This window comes from Triticum urartu, chromosome 7A (genome assembly GCF_056163025.1).
Source record: "Triticum urartu cultivar PI428250 chromosome 7A, HENAU_Tu73, whole genome shotgun sequence".
In the NCBI taxonomy this organism is placed as follows: domain Eukaryota; kingdom Viridiplantae; phylum Streptophyta; class Magnoliopsida; order Poales; family Poaceae; genus Triticum; species Triticum urartu.
The window spans coordinates 112,824,016-112,843,337 of NC_141879.1; positions in this window are offsets into that span (position 1 = coordinate 112,824,016).

Sequence of the window (19,322 nt, forward strand, 5' to 3'; positions counted from 1 at the left end):
ACAAGAGTAGATCTACCACGAGATCGAATAGGCTAAACCCTAGAAGATAGCCTATGGCATGATTGTTGTTGTGTATGTCGTCCTACGGACTAAAACCCTCCGGTTTATATGGACACCGGAGAGGGTTAGGGTTGCACAAAGTCGGTTACAATGGTAGGAGATCTGCATATCCGTATCGCCAAGCTTGCCTTCCACGCCATGGAAAGGCCCTTCTGGACATGGGACGAAGTATTCAATCTTGTATCTTCATAGTCTAGGATCCGGCTGAAGGTATAGTCCGGCTATCCGAACACCCCCTAATCCAGGACTCCCTCAGTAGCCCCTGAACCAGGCTTCAATGACGATGAGTCCGGTGCGCGGATTGTCTTCGGCATTGCAAGGCGGGTTCCTCCTCCAAGTACTTCATAGAAGATTTTGAACACAAAGACAGTGTCCGGCTCAGCAAAAATAAGTTTCCACATATTGCCATAGAGAGAATAATATTTACACCAATCTAATCTGCTGACGTATTCCGTAGCGTGACACACCACGGCCAAGCCTTTATCCGAGTCGTTTCATTATCCCACCTTAGCACGTCATGCGAGGCGGTTTCCTTGGAACGTCTTGTTAAAGCAGAGATCGTGTCCCCTTATTCCGGGATTCTCATCAATACGGGCGTGGGTAACCCAACCGCGCCATTGATTTACGGCTCTTGGAGATAAGCGAGTTTTACTAGGCTGGTGGGGACATGTAGTTATGTCCACCCATATAAGGGGATAAGGATCCACCTTTTCACCTACGCCTTCTTCCTCCTTCGCCTATCCATTCTTGCACACTCGAGCTCCAGCGCCCAAGTCCACACTCCCCACCTCAACCTTCTCCAGCCATGTCCGGAGCGGGAGGCAAGTGGATGGTCTCTTCCGTCACGGAGGGACACATCAAAAAGCTGAGGAAGGTCGGATACCTGTCTAACGGCATCGCGTACCGGCTTCCCGAAAAGGGGCAGCTCATCCCCACCCCTAGGCCCCATGAGAGGGTGGTGTTCCTCCCCCATTTCCTCCGTGGACTGGGCTTCCCTCTCCACCCATTTGTCCAGGGGCTCATGTTCTACGACGGCCTGGATTTCCATGATCTGGACCCGAACATTGTCCTCAACATCTCGGCGTTTATCGTCGTGTGCGAGGCTTTCCTCCGCATCCCCCCCCATTTCGGCCTGTGGCTCAAGACTTTCAACGTCAAGCCGAAGGTGGTGCGCGGCAACTAGGCGGAGTGCGGAGGCGCCATGGTGGGCAAGATGGCCAACGTCCTATGGCTCGAGGGCTCCTTTGTGGAGACCCTAAAGGGGTGGCAATCGGGGTGGTTTTACATCACCGAGCCGCGCGACGCCGAATGGGTCGCACCCCCCGAGTTTCGACCCGGACCCCCTACGCGGCTCACCTCCTGGAAGGAGACGGGCCTGTCGTGGGGTAAGAAACGAGAGCTGACCGGACTCCAAACATGCATCCAAACCCTGGTGGACAAGAATCTCAAACTTGTCAACGTAGTCCAGGTTATGCTCATCCGCCTGATCCTCCCGTGTCAACAACGGGCTTTTAACCTATGGGAGTTCGACCCGGTGCGGCACCAAACTCTGAGCAGGCTCTTCGACATGACATACGAAGATGCCTGGAAGGTGCTTTTCAAGGGCACCGAGGCCCCCGCATCCGCTACCGAGGATCGCGGATTCAGTACGCAGCGTCACGCTCATGCGGTAAGCTATTTTTTCCTTTTATAGGGTATCAGTTTTTCATAGTTTGACTCCATGCGGGATCTAAGCTCCCTTACCTTTGACATGATTGGCAGGTGACATCCGGACAGATCAACTGTCCGGCTCCTTTGCCTGAAGGCCCAGCGGACGCTCTCTTGGCGAAGCTGCTGGTTTCGGCACCCTATGTGGTGCCAGAGAAGAAGGCCGCAAAAAAGGCCACGGGGACTCGAAAGAGTGCCTGGCGCCAGGAGGTGTCGGATCCATCATCCGACGGTTCCGAGGTGCATTCCTCCCGTGAAGACGAGGAGGAAGAAAAAGAGACCTCTCCCCCTCCAGCGGGAGGGGAGAAGAAAAGGAAGGCCGCCCTCTCTGGGGAGGCCAGAGGGTCCAAGAAGTGGAAAACCCTCCTCCGGACTACTCCATCGACGCCGACGACGGCGGAGAGGAGTGGCAGCCCAGGGCCAAGCCCCTGGCAAAATCGTAAGTATCCGGATACCAGAGTAGTTCATAGTATTCGTTTATTGCACAGCTTTCCCTTACGTCGAATATGTTTATGCATCCCACCCAAAGACCGGCTCGACGCATCGTTGAGCGGTTCACTGGACTCGTCGGATGTGAACTCGCTTCCGACGGCTTCCTCCCCCCGCCCTACGGACGACACCGAAGTGTTGTCCCAACAAGTTCCAAGCCGGGAGGAGGTGGTCCTGGAGGCGCCGCAAGGCGACCTCCCGGACTCCAGGAGTAAAGGGGATGAAACCCCCCAGGGCTCCAAGTCCGGCTCTAGGCCGGACACCGCTCCAGAACCTTCAAAGGTTCTAGAGTCCGGCGGGGGACCTCCTTCCAAGAGGAGCAAGCCCACCGTGCCGGTGGCCCCCATCCAACCGGAGGCGCCGGACAATATGTTGGAGGTGCTCCAAGGCGCCTCCATCGACGAGGAGCACTGCACTATTATGAGTGCGGTGGTCCAGAAGGTTCAGTCTACCAAGAGCGGACTAACTGAAGCTTGTACTAGCCTTTTAACATGCTTTGAGGTAAGTAAAGAATGTGTAAATAATATTACCGCATAGACAGTAGCCCCTGATGCTCTGTTTGGCGTTCGGGAAGAAAAGCCGAATAGAGGATCAAATAAAATTCGCAGGAGTCTAACAAAAATGAGTCAATATGCATATGCAGGCTTCTCTACTTGCGTCCGCCGCACTGACTGCGGAAGTGGACACGCTAAAGCAGAACCTCGAGCGGTCCGCGCAAGAGCTCGGGCGTGCCAAGAAGTAGCTCGAGGTCAATGAAGGTAAGAAATACCTTGTTTTTAAATATATATAAAAAGGTGCAATGGCAAAGAATGACAGGATTGTCGTGGCTATTATAGGGGCCATGTCTGAGGTGGCGACCCTTAAGCAAGCGCTCGTCGAGGCCGAGAAGAGGGCGGTCTCGGAGCACACCGAGCGGGAGAAGTATGAGGCCGAGGTTGGCAAGGTACGACAAGAGCTCCAGGCTCTCATGGAAAAACATGAGAGTTTGGAGCTTGACTCAAAGACGCGAGCGTCCGAGCTCGCAGTGGCTATTGAAAATGCCAAGTCTGCCAAGGCCGAATCCCAGAAGACCCTCCAGGAGTTGGATGACGTGAAGAAGATAGCGGCAGGTAAGGCATTCTTTACGCAAAGCAAACACATAAACGTGAGTTACTTGTTACTTACCCAAATCCGGAGCTCTCCAGGAGCGTTCGCAGATCTTCCCCGGAGTGTGTCTGATGCCGCCGCATTCTATCGAGCCGAGGAGGGCAGCTCGACAGAGAAGGTGTTCTAGTCTCAGTATGCTGAGGCCGGACACCCCGTGCCCCTGAGCGACCAGCTGAAGCAACTGGTCGAGCTCCACAAGGCGACCGAACAGGCCATGAAGGGCCTCATTGTTTGGCTGTGGACTGGAGGGGCTCTGCCTGGGAGCTATTTCGGGCTGGTGCGGCGGCTGGTGGAGGCCTGTCCAAGGCTCGAAGTCATCAAGCGCTCCGTCTGCATTGAAGGTGCCCGTAGGGCCCTTGCCCGTGCTAAGGTGCACTGGGCAAGCTGGATGCTGAGAAGCTTGTGAAGGACGGGCCACTACCGGGGAAAGAGCATCGCAAGCCCGAGAATTACTATAAGGATGTTCTGAAGGGTGCCTACCTTGTGGCGGATGAATGTTCTAGGGATGTAATTTTTGTGTGAAATTTGCTCGTTTTGTCCTGTGCGCTGAAAACTTGTTCATATGCGCTAAGCAATGCTATTGGAATTTAAAATATTACCTTTTGTGTGGCTATTTATCAATTCTGAGAGATGGCGAGTCGTCGGCTTCTGCCCCCATGCCGCTAGTGCTGGGGTGTTCGGGGATAAACCTGAGTGCTCTTTTTCCCATGTTTGGGTCCTTCGAGGGAGGCGCTCAGCCCAACGAACAAGGCAATCGGACTATAATGCGTAAACACTCTCACTTAGCCATAGAATTCTATAATTTTAAATTTTGGCGAAGCCCTTGGTATTCGGACGACCGAGTTCGGGGCGCTATCCACGCCTTGGCCGGACAGAGCCGGCTCCTCGCCCTAAGCGGCATAAGTCTTTAGGGACTCAAAAAACCTCTCGAACAGCGACCAGCTCTCGCTTCATCATGACAGTCAGTTTTAGCTTTCTCCACTGAGGTGCTCGACCCAGCTCAACTGGGGCACAATCGCAGTGGTTCTCCTAGTGCTACCTTAGCCGATATAGCGAAACGTAAGGCACCAAAACATAGGAGCCGGGCAAACCCAACTATTGACCCAAGACATGATTCGGAGCCGATGCATATAATGCTATAAGTTCGGGGTGCCGCACTTGTTAAAGTGTTCGGACTTCTCACACCATATTGAGGGGTACTAAAGCCCCCGGCATATTTTGGCCGTACCAACGTGTACGGGTGCAACATGTTGTTAAGGAACATATATGAAGAAAAAAGGTAATGCAAAAATAGACAAAAGCTATGCATTGTTTATAAAAAATGGCTGCGATCAAAGCAGAACGATACAAATAATGCGATAAGTGAAAGGTTGGACTAGTTAACATGTCCGTTCCAGGGGCAAGCTGCAGAATAGTATGCGGAGTAGGTATACTGCTCGTGATAGAGACCACCTGGGAGTTCCGTAATGCGGCGTGGCTTGTCTGCTTCCCTGGTTCTTGCATCGTTTGTGCGGCAATTGAACTACCGAACAGGCCTTCCAAAGGATGGAGTCCTGAAAGTAAGAGAAAATTAAAAAATCGGCAGCCCCTGGTACGGTTTAAGCCGTGTTTCGGGCGTGCCGTGATGGTGCCCCTCCCCCTGTACCCATGGTATCTCTAGAGCGTAGTTATGTACGCGAAGTACTGGCGTCGCCTTATTGCGAGGGTTGGGGTTGGGGCTGCATTGCTACGCCTGCTCGGATCGTGCCAGGTGGTCTTGTTGTAGGTTACTCCGGGTGCGCTTGACGGTGTCCGGTCGTTTAGTGGCCGGACTGGAGATCTGCCTGGAGAGGCTGCTTTGTACTTCCGCTGCAAGGGCCGCCGTGTGCTCCTCCGTTCGGAGGGAGCGTTCGGTGTTTCCATTGACCGTAATTACTCCTCGAGGGCCTGGCATCTTGAGCTTAAGGTATGCGTAGTGCGGTACCGCATTGAACTTGGCGAATGCGGTTCGCCCGAGCAGTGCGTGATAACCACTGCGGAACGGGACTATGTCGAAGATTAACTCCTCGCTTCGGAAATTATCCAGAGATCCGAAGATCACTTCAAGTGTGACAGAGCCTGTACAATTGGCCTCTACACCTGGTATTATGCCTTTAAAGGTCGTTTTGGTGGGCTTAATCCTCGAGGGATCTACGCCCATTTTCCGCACTATATCCTGGTAAAGCAGGTTCAGGCTGCTGCCGTCGTCCATAAGGACTCTAGTGAGATGAAATCCGTCAATAATTGGGTCTAGAACCAATGCGGCGAATCCGCCATGACGGATGCTAGTGGGATGGTCCCTTCGATCAAAGGTGATCAGGCCAGAGGACCATGGGTTGAACTTTGGGGCGACTGGCTCTACCGCGTATATGTCCCTTAACGCACGCTTCCGCTCCCTTTTGGGGACGTGGGTTGCGTATATCATGTTTACCGTCCGCACTTGTGGGGGAAAACCCTTCTGTCAACTGTTGTTCGGCGGCCGGGGCTCCTCGTCGTCATCGCTATGCAGCCCCTAGTCTTCATTTTCGGCGTTAACTTGCCTGCCTGCTTGAACATCCAACAATCCCTGTTGGTGTGATTGGCCGGCTTTTCGGGGGTGCCATGTATCTGGCACAAGTGGTTGAGTATTCGGTCCAAACTGGACGGCCCCCTAGGATTCCTTTTGAATGGCTTTTCTGCTGACCGGATTTAGAGCCTCTGAATCCAGCATTAACTGACGTATCCTCAGCATTGTCACCGTTAATGCGACGCTTCTGTTTGTTGCGACGCGACCTGCCACTACTGTCCCTGGTGTCCGAATTACCAGGGTTCTTGGTCATATTGTTGCTACGAGCAAGCCAGCTGTCTTCTCCCGCGCGAAAGCGGGTCATGAGTGTCGTGAGTGCTGCCATAGATTTCGGCTTTTCCTGTCCAAGGTGCCAGGCCAGCCACTCGTCACGGATATTGTGCTTGAAGGCTGCTAGGGCCTCAGCGTCCGGACAGTCAACTATTTGATTTTTCTTTGTTAGGAACCGTGTCCAGAATTGCCTGGCCGATTCCTCTGGCTGCTGAATTACGTGACTTAGGTCATCGGCGTCTGGGGGTCGCACATAAGTGCCCTGGAAATTGTCGAGGAATGCGGCTTCCAGGTCCTCCCAACAACTGATTGATCCTGTTGGCAAGCTGTTAAGCCAATGCCGAGCTGGTCCTTTAAGCTTGAGTGGGAGGTATTTGATGGCATGGAAATCATCGCCGCGGGCCATGTGGATATGAAGGAGATAATCCTCGATCCATACCGCAGGATCTGTTGTGCCATCATATGATTCGATGTTTACGGGTTTGAAACCCTTGGGGATTTGATGATCCATTATTTCGTCTGTGAAGCATAGTGGGTGTGCGGCGCCTCTGTACTGGGCTATATCATGACGTAGCTCCAATGAGCTTTGTCTACTGTGTTCGGCCGTGCCGATTTTGTGGCCGGCGTGACGGTTACCGTCTCGAGCAGTGGGGCTCGCCCGCGATCCGTAGATTGATCTTGTTTGCCTTGCCTTGTCCTCCAACATATCTCATAAGTCCGGCGCATATTCCCGTGCCTTGGTACGGGGTGCGGCTTGAGTGGAGGGCCGAGAGGCCTCTCTGTCGCGGCCACGAGATGGCCGGTCAGCCGCATCAAGTGCTTCCTCCTCTAATCGGGGTAGCAACCTGCGCTTTGGGTAGCTCTTGGAGGGGCGTTCGAGTTTATGCTCTTCGGCCGCAAGGTCTTCAATCCATCTGTCGACTAGCAAATCTTGATCATCTCTAAGCTGTTGCTGTTTTTTCTTGAGGTTTCTTGCCGTGGCCATAAGCATGCATTGAAAACGCTCTTGCTCGACGGGATCCTCTGGCACGAAGAATTCGTCATCGTCGAGGCTTGCCTCGTCTTCGGAGGGAGGCATATAATTATCGTCCTTGACCTCTCTGTCTGCCGCTCTCTCATGAGGGCTGGTTTCTGCATCCTCCTGTGCTAAATCTTGCTGGAGGGGATTTTCTTCGGCACTTTCCGGAGTATTATTATCCCCCATGCTGGAATCACCGTATTTGTTTTGGCGGGATTTTGAGCGGCGCCGCCGACGCCGACGCTTAGGCTGTTTCTTGGAGGGGTCATCCTCCACTGTTCCATCGCCATTTCCATCTTTTGGGGTGTCCACCATGTAAATGTCATATGACGAGGTGGCTTTCCAGGGCCTGGTAGGCGCTGGTTCTTCATCATCTCCTTCATCGGCGTCCATACCGTCGATGTCTTCGGAGTCGAAGTCGAGCATGTCGGTTAAGTCGTCGACAGTGGCTACAAAGTGGGTGGTGGGTGGGCTTTTAATTTCTTCATCGTCCGTACCCCAACCTTGCTGACCGTAGTCCGGCCAGGGCTCTCCTGATAAAGAGAGAGACTTTAGTGTCTTCAGGATATCACCGAAAGGCGAGTGCTGAAAGATGTCCACGGCAGTAAACTCCATGATCGGCGCCCAATCGGATTCGATCGGCAGGGGCGCGGAGGGTTCGGAGTCCGGAGAGGAGTCCGGCTCCTTGGAGTCACTAGTCTCGTAGAGTACGGGGCTAGTGTTCGGCTCAATCGCCGTTGGGATCGCAGCCCCCGAGGTGGCGTCCAACCGCCCATCCTCGATCGGCGCAGTTGGCTCCGAATTAAGGGTCGAAGCTGATGCGGGTGCGGCCTCCAGGGCACTGTTCGGCGGTAGAGCTAGATCATGCTCGTCGGGACAGTGCGGCGCGCTCGGCAGTGGCTCGAATCCGTCGAAGATCAAGTCCCCGCGGATGTCAGCCGTGTAGTTTAAACTTCCAAATCTGACCTGACGGCCAGGGGCGTAGCTTTCGATCTGCTCCAGATGGCCAAGTGAATTGGCCCGCAGTGCGAAGCCGCCGAAGACGAAGATCTGTCTGGGGAGGAAGGTCTCACCCTGGACTGCATCGCTATTGATGATCGTAGGAGCCATCGAGCCCGACGGCGACAACACAGAGGAACTCTCAATGAAAGCACCAATGTCGGTGTCAAAACCGGCGGATCTCGGGTAGGGGGTCCCGAACTGTGCGTCTAGGCCGGATGGTAATAGGAGGCAAGGGACATGAAGTTTTACCCAGGTTCGGGCCCTCTCGATGGAGGTAAAACCCTATGTCCTGCTTGATTAATATTGATGATATGGGTAGTACAAGAGTAGATCTACCACGATATCAAAGAGGCTAAACCCTAGAAGCTAGCCTATGGTATGATTGTTGTTGTGTATGTCGTCCTACGGACTAAAACCCTCCGGTTTATATAGATACCAGAGAGGGTTAGGGTTGCACAAAGTCGGTTACAAGGGTTGCACAAGCTTGCCTTCCACGCCAAGGAAAGTCCCTTCCGGACACGGGACGAAGTCTTCAATCTTGTATCTTCATAGTCCAGGAGTCCGGTTGAAGGTATAGTCCGGCTATCCGAACACCCCCTAATCCAGGACTCCCTCAAGTGGTATCAAATCAGTGGCAAAACAATTGCTCGTTACAGCCATAGCAATAAATTAAGATGCAAAACTATATCATTACTTGTGTCATCACAGTTCCAGTGCTTCATTATAGCATCGGGAGTTGATTTTTGTTATTCTTCCACTTGTTCTTCCCCTTCATCACTTGGTTCAATAACAGACAAGCTTCGCCTTCAATGTAAGATTTGGCATGTCAATTAGGGAGCACAAGTATAGTACTAAACTTAATTTTCTGATGAAAGTGGCAAAATACAGGCCAGCAGTTGTGAAATATCCTTATCTTACCTCAATGGGATATTGCGGTGCACATACAGATTGGAAGTCTTGTCTCCATTTGTGCAGTTCACTAAAATCAAGCAACATTATTATACAAGTAGCACAACATATGAAAGCACACTGCAGAATCATGTGAAAGAAGGCTAGTACTGACCTCCCATGATGCGGAATTCAAAAAACTCACAAGAAGAAGATCTGAACCAAATTCGCCTTAACGAATTGGAAGTAAGATCTCCTCTTGTGCAGTTCCACTAAGATCAAGCAATCAAGCAACGTTGTCGGTGTGACATTTCGGTTGAACTGCACAAAACACTCTTAAAACAAAAGTTTTTTGTGCAGTGCAACAAAAGGTCACAATGGCAACGAGGTGAAGTAGATAACCCTGTTTACACAGAGGTGCAAAGGAAACAATTAGTGGTCAATAACGATGGATGACACAGAAGCCAACAAAAAGAAGCATCTACCTTATCTAAATGGGAAAGAAAGCAAGACAGTAGCATTTCTCAAACGGTGGCATTGATTAATATTAACATAGAGATTATATTAACAATAACATTCGTTAAACATGTAATTTGCTTTTAATTGTGGCATTGCATCAATTTTCCAGCGGCATTATTAGAGGGTGTTTGTTTACAGGGACATTTTGGTGTAGGGACTAAAAAAACTCCGTGGCAGTCCCATCTAAACCAAATAGGAGGGACTTTTAGGGACTAAAAGTGGGCATTTGGGACTAAAGAAAGAAGACCCCGAGGGAGTCTTTTTGGGACTTTTTCCAATAGTTTCTCCTGCCACGCATCGCACCTTGTCTCTATTAGTTCATTACTAGGGGTAACATGGTCTTTTAGCATGTCATTTAATAACCTCTAGTCCATGTTTAGTCCCTGGAACCAAGCAGGTAGGGACTAGGGAGTTTTTAACCAAACATGGCCTTAGATTAACAACAACTAATGAGTTGCACGGGACAGTGGACGCACCAGCACCATGTGCATCTACGATGTACTATGGTCATGCACACTCTGTTGCAACAAAGAACAAACAACCAAGGAGCATATTTGTGTTGGTCCCAGTTTTGTTATCTTTAGACACCTTTCCCTATGTGAGCGCAGCAAATCTAGTCCTGCTCAAACTCTACAACCTTGTCCCTTCCTTTCCTTTTTGAACTAGTACTTTTGCCCCTTCCTTTCCTCTTTGAACCACGTCCTAGATTTATGCGATACAACTTTCCCCACTACTTTCCCCCATTCCTTTCCTCTTTGAACCACATCCTAGATTCATGCTATACAACTTTCCCCCTTCATTTCCTCTTTGAACCACGTCCTAGATTCATGCTATATACAAATTTTCCCACTACTTTCCCCCACTCCTTTCCTCTTTGAACCACGTCCTAGATTCATGGTATACATGCAGCTAGAGCAATGCATGTGGAGTAAGTAAATTATACCTTAAGGTTCTTGGGGCGTGGTTCGGTGGGCGACGGGACGGCAGCGAAGAAGAAGGGGTCGGAGGCCCTCCCGCGCCGCCGCCGGGTGGAAAGTGAACAGCTGCGCCGGTAGTCCCTTGCCGACGGCGACAACGTTAAGCCTCCTTCCCTTCCTGGCGGACGGATCCTGCCGGCTCTTTGAGCATCAGTGAGGGGAGAGAGAGGCCAACGAAGTCTTGTTTAGATCTGGAGAGGGCGAGAGAGTGTGAAGAGAGCAACTACAAGCGCTAAGGCTCCAGCGGGAGAGGGCGAGAGAGTGTGAAGAGAGCAACTACAAGCGCTGAGGCTCCAGCGTGTATATATATACTGGAGAGAGAGTGTGAAGCGTGCAAACCCTAGAGAACATTTTGACTAGTCAAAGAATCCTCTTGGCACAAATTATGCTCAAGTGTAGTTATCGAACCCGAGACCTCAAGTTTGATGAGCGAACAGGCTAACCAGCTACACAACCCTCCCGTTATGTTCAACGAGAGGGAAATAACCTTTTATACATTCCTGCATTCGTTGGACAAGCATGCCGTGTTTTTTTGTGCGTGTGGGAGTCATTGGTATTTCAATCATAATCGTGTCATGCGGCTTTGGTGGTAAGACTATCCATAGTGGTGCAGAAATAATGCAGCCTTAGTCACCTTACCTCTCTCCACGTAGTACGTTGGGTCCCACCAGTCAGAGGGTGAAACAAACAAATTAATAAGAAAAATTAAAAGCGCTAGCGGTGTTTCTTACCTCACACATCTCGCTACTGCTCGGGAACACTGTCCAATTGATCCTGTCGTGGTTCTAAGTCTTACAGTAATGTAGGGGGGGTAAATATGGAGAGGCAAGATCTTAGCTATGGAGAAGTTGTAGGCACACGAGGTTTATGAGTTCAGGCCCTTCTCGGAGGAAGTAATAGCCCTACGTCTCGGAGCCCGGAGGCGGTCGACTGGATTATGTGCGTATGGTTTACAGGGGTGCGAACCCTTTACACTGAGGAGGGGGGTGGCTTATATAGCGTTCGCCGGACCCCTCCGACCCTCAGTTATGCAGGGTTTTAAATACATTAAGGTCGGGCGTTACTGGTAACGCCCCTAGTAAAGTGCTATGATGACCATAAAGGCTACTTAATAACCGACCGTTAGCATGCGGAGTGTCTTTAGGTCTCCTGGCCGTCGAGTGGTTTGGTCTTGGTCGAGTGATCGCTTCTTGGTCGAGTGTCTTTGAGTCTGTCGAGTGGAACACCTCCAAGTCGATTGAAAGGTGATTTCTTCTAGAGATGTCCTTGGGTAGGGCAGTTTGGACAGGTCCATGACCCTACCCTAGGTACATAGCTTCGTCATTAGCCCCCGAATGGATCGAGGTTTGAGTGGGGAAGGAGTTGAGAATTTTCCCGACTCATTTTTCATGCCATGAGCATATCTGGTTTCGGATCAATGAATCCTAAGTGATGACAACAACTTCCTTTTCAGTCGCCTAGATCCATTCTTAGCTTTTTGTCGAGTGAGTTTCTTTACTTGAAAGGCTCCGAGTGATGGTGCGGAGGAGATCTTCGGTCTGACAAGTTGTTCTGCTGCCCACAGATTTCGCGGGATCCGAATTTTGGGAAGCGCGCAGGATGGGGAAGCCGCAGTAATCAGATGGGATAGAGCAGAGCCGCCTCGATCCCCGTGCCACCTTTTTCGCCACGTATCACTCGCGCGATCGTTACGGGATTTGACAGGGCCGCCCGGGCCTACCAGTCAGCCACTCAGAAGCGGCCTCATATAAGGCGTCGGACCGGGGTCTCTTCGAACAGTGCGTCCCCATTATGTCTTCTCCTCTTCATGCTCCCTCGCCACGCTCGCTCTCACCCCAGCGCCGCCTCTCCGTACGCGTTTCGCCGACGACGATGGGGAAGGAGAAGACGGCGGCTCTAGAGCGGGTGAAGAAGGCGACGGCAAGGTCGAGGGGGAAGGCGACCAGTCGGGGCGGATCCTCCTCGTGAACCGGCCTGCCGAAGGGCTGGATCCAGGGCGACTGGATCCGCTCAACGATCACCCAAGAAGACCTCGACGACCTAGCTGAACAAGGGTTGATCCCCTATGAATCGGCGCGGCTCCCGGGGAAGGAATCCGAGACGCAACCTCGGGAGGGTGAGCGCGTTCTCCTTGCCACCCACGTCGACCGTGGGTTTTCCTTGCCTCCTCACCCTTTCTTTCGGGGATTTCTGAACTTCTTTGGGGCACAACTCCACCACTTCACTCCCAACACAATCGTTTATCTCGCCGCTTTTGTTTCTTTGTGTGAGAATTTCTTGGGTTGTCGGCCTCACTGGGCCTTTTCAAGCACATTTTCACTTGTCGCTCCCAAACGGTGAAAAAAGCTAATCCGAGTGACAAGAGGACTCAATTGATTTAGATGTGTGGGGGTCTTGGTGTCCAGATGAGAGGGAAAAGCTCCTTTCCGGCCATGATTCTTCCCGACTCAGTTCGCGGATGGCAGTCAACCTGGTTTTACTGCAAGGACCAGTTGATGCCAGGACAGTCGACTGGCCTCCCTCCTTTCACCATGGACCGAATGAGGAAAGCCTCTCCTTTGAAGGTGCTCCCAGAGGAGAAGGCGCAGGTGAGGGTGCTGGTAGAGCGAGTGGTCCAGCTTATCTGTGACGGGGTCACTGGTATGGATCTCTTGGAAGTCTTCCTTCAGCGGCGCATCCAGCCTCTTCAAGCCCGAGACCATCCGATGTGGATGTATTCGGGTCTTGAAGACTCCACTCAGATTCACCCGGAGGAGGTCGATGACAACACACTGGAGAAGTGGCTGTCGGGCATGACCGGAAACAAGGACAACCCCAGGGGAGCTAGGAGAGTTCCTCCACTCGACCAGTCTCATGTACCAGAGAAGGTCCAATTCAGAGTTTTTGTTTGTAATCTGAATTCACTCGCGCAGCTGCCTATACTGAGTCGACTGACTTTGTTCTTCCTGCTTTCTTTCAGGCCATTATTGAAATGTATTCAATGCCCAACGGAGAGCAAGAGCATTACCTGGAAGGAGAAGCGAGTGGCGGTGACAGTGGCGAATGGGAGTCTAACGGTAGAGGAGATGAAGAAAGCGACGATCCAAGTGACAAAGAAGAAGTCGAGTCGCCTCCTCGCAAGGAGAGGCGGTCCAAACTTGACCAAGAATGATCGAGCGCCCGTGAAAAGGCGATTGCTCGAGCTGGCCAGTCTTCAAAGCGTCCTCGAACCTCTTCACCAACTCCGACTGAAAAAGTGTCAAAGCATCCCAAAGTCGCAGAGCCGAAGCTTCGGAAGGCGTTGCCGAAGATTAAGATTGACATCCCCATCGCTTCCGCGTGAGTGTCTCCCTTCATATTTACTCGATGCTCTGTGCTGTTTGTTTTTCTTGTTTTAACCGGATGAACTTTGGAACTGTCAGCGCTACTACTTCCGGGACCTCAGCTTACAGGGACGATGATGAGGTGATGGAGGATGCGGTCACTTCCAATCTGGGTATGATTTCTGCCATACTGTCTTTATTTTGGTCGATTCGACTGCAATGTGTACCATTGGGTGATGTGATTTTGTCGATTGAACTTTGAACAACCCCTAACATCATTGACCTCCCTGATGATGATGATGAAGAGCCCGAGAGGCCTTTGACGAGGAAAAATAGGCAAGCTCCTGCGAGCGAGGTGCCACAATCGACACCGAGGGCGGAGCCAGTCGTTCAGGACGCTGGTGATGCCAATCGGGGTTCTGTTACCTTCGCCGTGCCATTGTCGAGTGCCTTGCCTTCCTCGTCGACTGCTCAGGCCCCTGTCGACCCGCCTTCAGTTTTTGCGACCCATCATGTCCCAGAGGACGAGGTGAATGCTGCCAGGGAAGCCATACGCCAGGCGGGCATTATGATGGAGAAGATGAAGATGGTGCGGGACGCCAGCCAAGCCGCCTACGATGCCAGCTCGGCTCTCCAAAGCAACGTTCAGGTTAGTTGGTCACCACTTGTTCTGTTAGGATATGCTATCTGAAGACTCTTTCCGAAAATCTTTGCATCGGTACACCCACTGGGTGCGTCGATTGAATTTTTGAACTAGTGGGGGCATGCTGAGTGCACCCACTGGGTGTAGTCCCTGAGACTACGGTGGACTGCTGGCAGTCGACTGTAGTCTTTGCATTTTGTCGAGTGTAAACTGAACTGGTAGTTTGTCTCTTCCACTCGATCTGGTCGAGTGGGATCAGAACCGGTGGGGGCACGCCAAGTGCACCCACTGGGTGTAGTCCCCAAGACCGCGGTCGACTGCTGGCAGTCGACTGTGGTCTGAGTTCTACTTTCTCTCCCACTTTTTTACTCCCTGCACTCGACTCCGGCGGGCCGGTCGAGTGGGATCAGAACCGGTGGGGCACGCAAAGTGCACCCACTGGGTGTAGTCCCCGAGACTATGGTGGACTGTGGGCAGTCGACCGTAGTCTTAGTACTAATTGTTTTTGGCGTTTTTCGCTGTAAAATAACTTCTCCCCTTTGATTTCAGAAATCTTGTGATCTTGGAGCTCGCTTTGCTAACTTGGAGAAACGGCAGATTCAACTGAACCTTGACTTGGAGCTAGCCAAGACAGAGCTGCAAAAGGTCAAGGACGGCGCCACTGGTAAGACGAGTTTGTCGACTGGTCTGTCTTAGGCTTGAGTACCCTTCTGCTATTTCTGAATCAATCATCATTTCTTTGCAGAAAAACTGAGAGAAGCTCTGGCGAAGAAGGATCAGGATTTGGCTGCTGCTCGAAAGGAGGCTGACGAAAGGACCGCTCTAGCTGAACAGAAACTAGCTTCGGCCGGCCAGTTGGAAGAAGAGAATACCAAGCTGAAATCTGCTCTGAACGAAGCCAACATGGAGTGCTCGCGCTGGAAGAAGGAGAACCTCAACCTGGGCGAGAAGATGGAAGGCATCGCTCGCAGGAGGGACGATCTGGAGAGCTATGTGAGGAGCCTTGCCAAGAAGTTGTTCATCAAGCTTGAAGGTGCACATTTTGTTCCGACTGATTTTTCTTGTGTCGACTCAACGTATGAAAATTGACTTATTCTTGGATCATGAATGCAGAGTTTTGCCAGAACTTCGAGGAGGAGACTGGGCGGGTCGAACTAGGTTTGGATCCAATCAATTCTCCCGTGAAAGATGAAACTGCCATGAATCTGCTTCGTCTGGAATCCCGCATCGACGGTGTCGTGGACTACTTGGCTCGACTGAAGGTTGCCATGTCACGGATCAACCCGACACTTTGGCCAGAGGCCACGCTCCAAAATGATCTTGAGTCCCTGATGATTCGACTTAACAAAATCCCTGACCGAGTGCAGGAGTGGAAGAAGTCTTCTGCCCGGTGTGGCGCTGATGTGGCTCTGTCTTTGGTTCGCGTCCATTGCAAGGAGGTGCGACAAGATAAGCTGGCAGCAATCAAGGTCGCCAACACCCAGAAGCATGACTTCCGATCTTTTATGGAGACTTTCATCGCTGCAGCCACTCGGATTGCCGACGACGTCGACTTAGACGAGTTCGTCGAGCCTGCTAGTCCTCCTCCCGCGGAGTGAACAAACTTTTATGCCTCACCTTGAATTTGCCTCGGAATGCCGAGTGGTTTTTGTAACCATTAAACTCTTTTGGGCTGAATGCCCGAGCACTTCGATCTGTGGTCCGGAACCTTTAGGATTTATCTGAACTTGGTTTATCGTTGAATATCTTCATGAATCCCTTGCTGAGTGAACCCGTTCTTTATTCGAGACAACTTTTGTATTTGTAGCGCAGCTCCGAAGGAGAAGGTAGCAGTCGACCCGTGCCTTGTTTTCCTTGCGGGTCGGCGATGGAGTGCACATTGTATTTGTGGCAAAGCTCCTCGAGAGAAGGTGGCAGTCGACCTGCACCTCGTTACTGTAGAGCAGGACGGAGCGCACATTGTATTTGCGGTGAAGCTCCCCAGGAGAAGGTGGCAGTCGACCTGCACCTCGTTACTGTAGAGCGGGATGGAGTGCACATTGTATTTGTGGCGAAGCTCCCCAGGAGAAGGTGGCAGTCGACCCGCACCTCGTTACTGCAGAGCGGGATGGAGTGCACATTGTATTTGTGGGGAAGCTCCCTAGGAGAAGGTGGCAGTTGACCTGCACCTCGTCGTCCTTGAGGGTTGAGATGTGTTTCGTACTTAGGCAAGTACTGGACTGCAGCTAAGCCCCCGAGTGGGAGGTTTGCTCTCCACTCGTTGGGATTTTTTAAATACTTAGGCGAGTACCGGACTGCAGCTAAGTCTCCGAGTGAGAAAACTTAGGCGAGTACTGGACTGCAGCTAAGCCCCCGAGTGGGAGGTTTGCTCTCCACTCAATGGAATTTTTTAAATACTTAGGCGAGTACCGGACTGCAGCTAAGTCTCCGAGTGAGAAGACTTAGGCGAGTACTGGACTGCAGCTAAGCCCCCGAGTGGGAGGATTGCTCTCTACTCGGTAGGATTTTTTCAAACTTAGGCGAGTGCCGGAATGCAGCTAAGTCTCCGAGTGAGAAGACTTAGGCGAGTACTGGACTGCAGCTAAGCCCCCGAGTGGGAGGATTGCTCTCCACTCGGTAGGATTTTTTAAATACTTAGGCGAGTACCGGACTGCAGCTAAGTCTCTGAGTGAGAAAACTTAGGCGAGTACTGGACTGCAGCTAAGCCCCCGAGTGGGAGGATTGCTCTCCACTCGGTAGGATTTTTTCAAACTTAGGCGAGTGCCGGACTGCAGCTAAGTCGCCGAGTGAGAAGACTTAGGCGAGTACTGGACTGAAGCTAAGCCCCCGAGTGGGATGGTTGCTCTCCGCTCGGTAGGATTTTTTTTCAAACTTAGGCGAGTGCCGGACTGCAGCTAAGTCTCCGAGTGAGAAAACTTAGGCGAGTACTGGACTACAGCTAAGCCCCCGAGTGGGAGGATTGCTCTCCACTCGGTATGATTTTAAATACTTAGGCGAAACGGGTTCGCAGCTAAGCCCCCGAGTGGGAGGCTGGCTCACCACTTGGTAGGAATTTTTTTACAAACTTAGGCGAAGCGGATTCGCAGCTAAGCCACCCACCGGGCGATTTCTTACGCAAACAAAAACAATAACAATCGCTGAGAAAATTATAACGCTCTTGTATTTGATAAATAAACTACAGGAGTTTTTTCTTATTACATCTCATCCGAGTGAGAATTCAAGTATAAATGGGGCGGAGAAGCTCCGCATTCCAGGCTCGTGGCTCATCAATCTGGCGATCGACATTATAGAGGTGATACGCTCCATTGTGGAGCATTCTGGTGACTATGAAGGGGCCTTCCCAAGTAGGAGCGAGTTTGTGTGGTTTCTGCTGATCCACTCAGAGGACTAAGTCTCCTTCTTGGAAGGCTCGACTCTTCACATTTCTGGCATGGAATTGACGCAAGTCTTGCTGATAGATGGTGGATCGGATCATGGCCATTTCTCTTTCTTCTTCCAGGAGGTCAACTGCGTCCTGCCGGGCTTGTTCTGCTTCTTCTTCAGAGTAGAGCTTGACTCGAGGGGCGTTGTGAAGCATGTCACTCGGCAAGACTGCTTCGGCTCCGTAGACCAGAAAGAATGGGGTTCTTCCGGTCGATCGGTTCGGGGTCATCCTCAATCCCCAAAGAACTGATGGAAGCTCGTCGACCCATGCACCTGCTGTGTGCTTCAGATCACGCATCAATCGAGGTTTCAGTCCTTTGAGAATTAGGCCGTTTGGTCTTTCCGCCTGTCCATTCGACTGAGGGTGAGCGACCGAAGCATAGTCGACTCGTGTGCCCTGAGAGGTGCAAAAGGCCCTGAATTTGTCGGAATCAAAGTTTGACCCATTGTCAGTGATGATGCTGTGCGGAACTCCATATCTGAATATCAACTCTCTGATGAAACTGATAGCAGTGCAAGCATCAAGATTCTTGATAGGCTTAGCTTCAATCCATTTGGTGAACTTGTCGACTGCTACTAGCACATGAGTGAAGCCGCTCCTTCCCGTTTTCAGTGGTCCAACCATGTCCAGCCCCCAAACAGCGAAGGGCTAGACGAGTGGAATGGTTTTCAAAGCTGATGCGGGCTTGTGCGACATATTGGAGTAATACTGACATCCTTCACATTTGTTGACTATCTCTTTTGCCATTTCACTGGCCCTTGGCTAGTAAAATCCCGCTCGGTATGCTTTAGCCACAATGGTCTGAGAGGACGCATGATGACCACAGGTCCCCGAGTGGATATCGTCAATGATCATCTGACCTTCTTCTGGTGTTATACACTTCTGACTGACTCCAGTCGCGCTTTCTCTATACAACTATCCCTTTATGACTGTAAAGGCCTTGGATCGACGGACGATCTGTCGAGCCTCTTCTTCGTCCTCTGGGAGTTCTTTCCTTAGGATGTACACGATGTAAGGTACTGTCCAGTCGGGAGTGATGACCAAGACTTCCATGATCAGGTTGACCACAGCTGGAACTTCAACTTCAGTCGGATCCGTGGCACTTTTTGGCTGCGGGGCCTCTTCAGTGAAGGGATCCTCCTGAACTGATGGTGTGTGGATGTGTTCCAAAAACACATTGCTGGGAATGGCTTCTCTTTTGGAACCTATTTTTGCTAAATCATCAGCTGCTTGATTTTTCAGTCGGGGTATGTGATGAAGCTCTAACCCCTCGAATTTCTTCTCCAGCTTTCT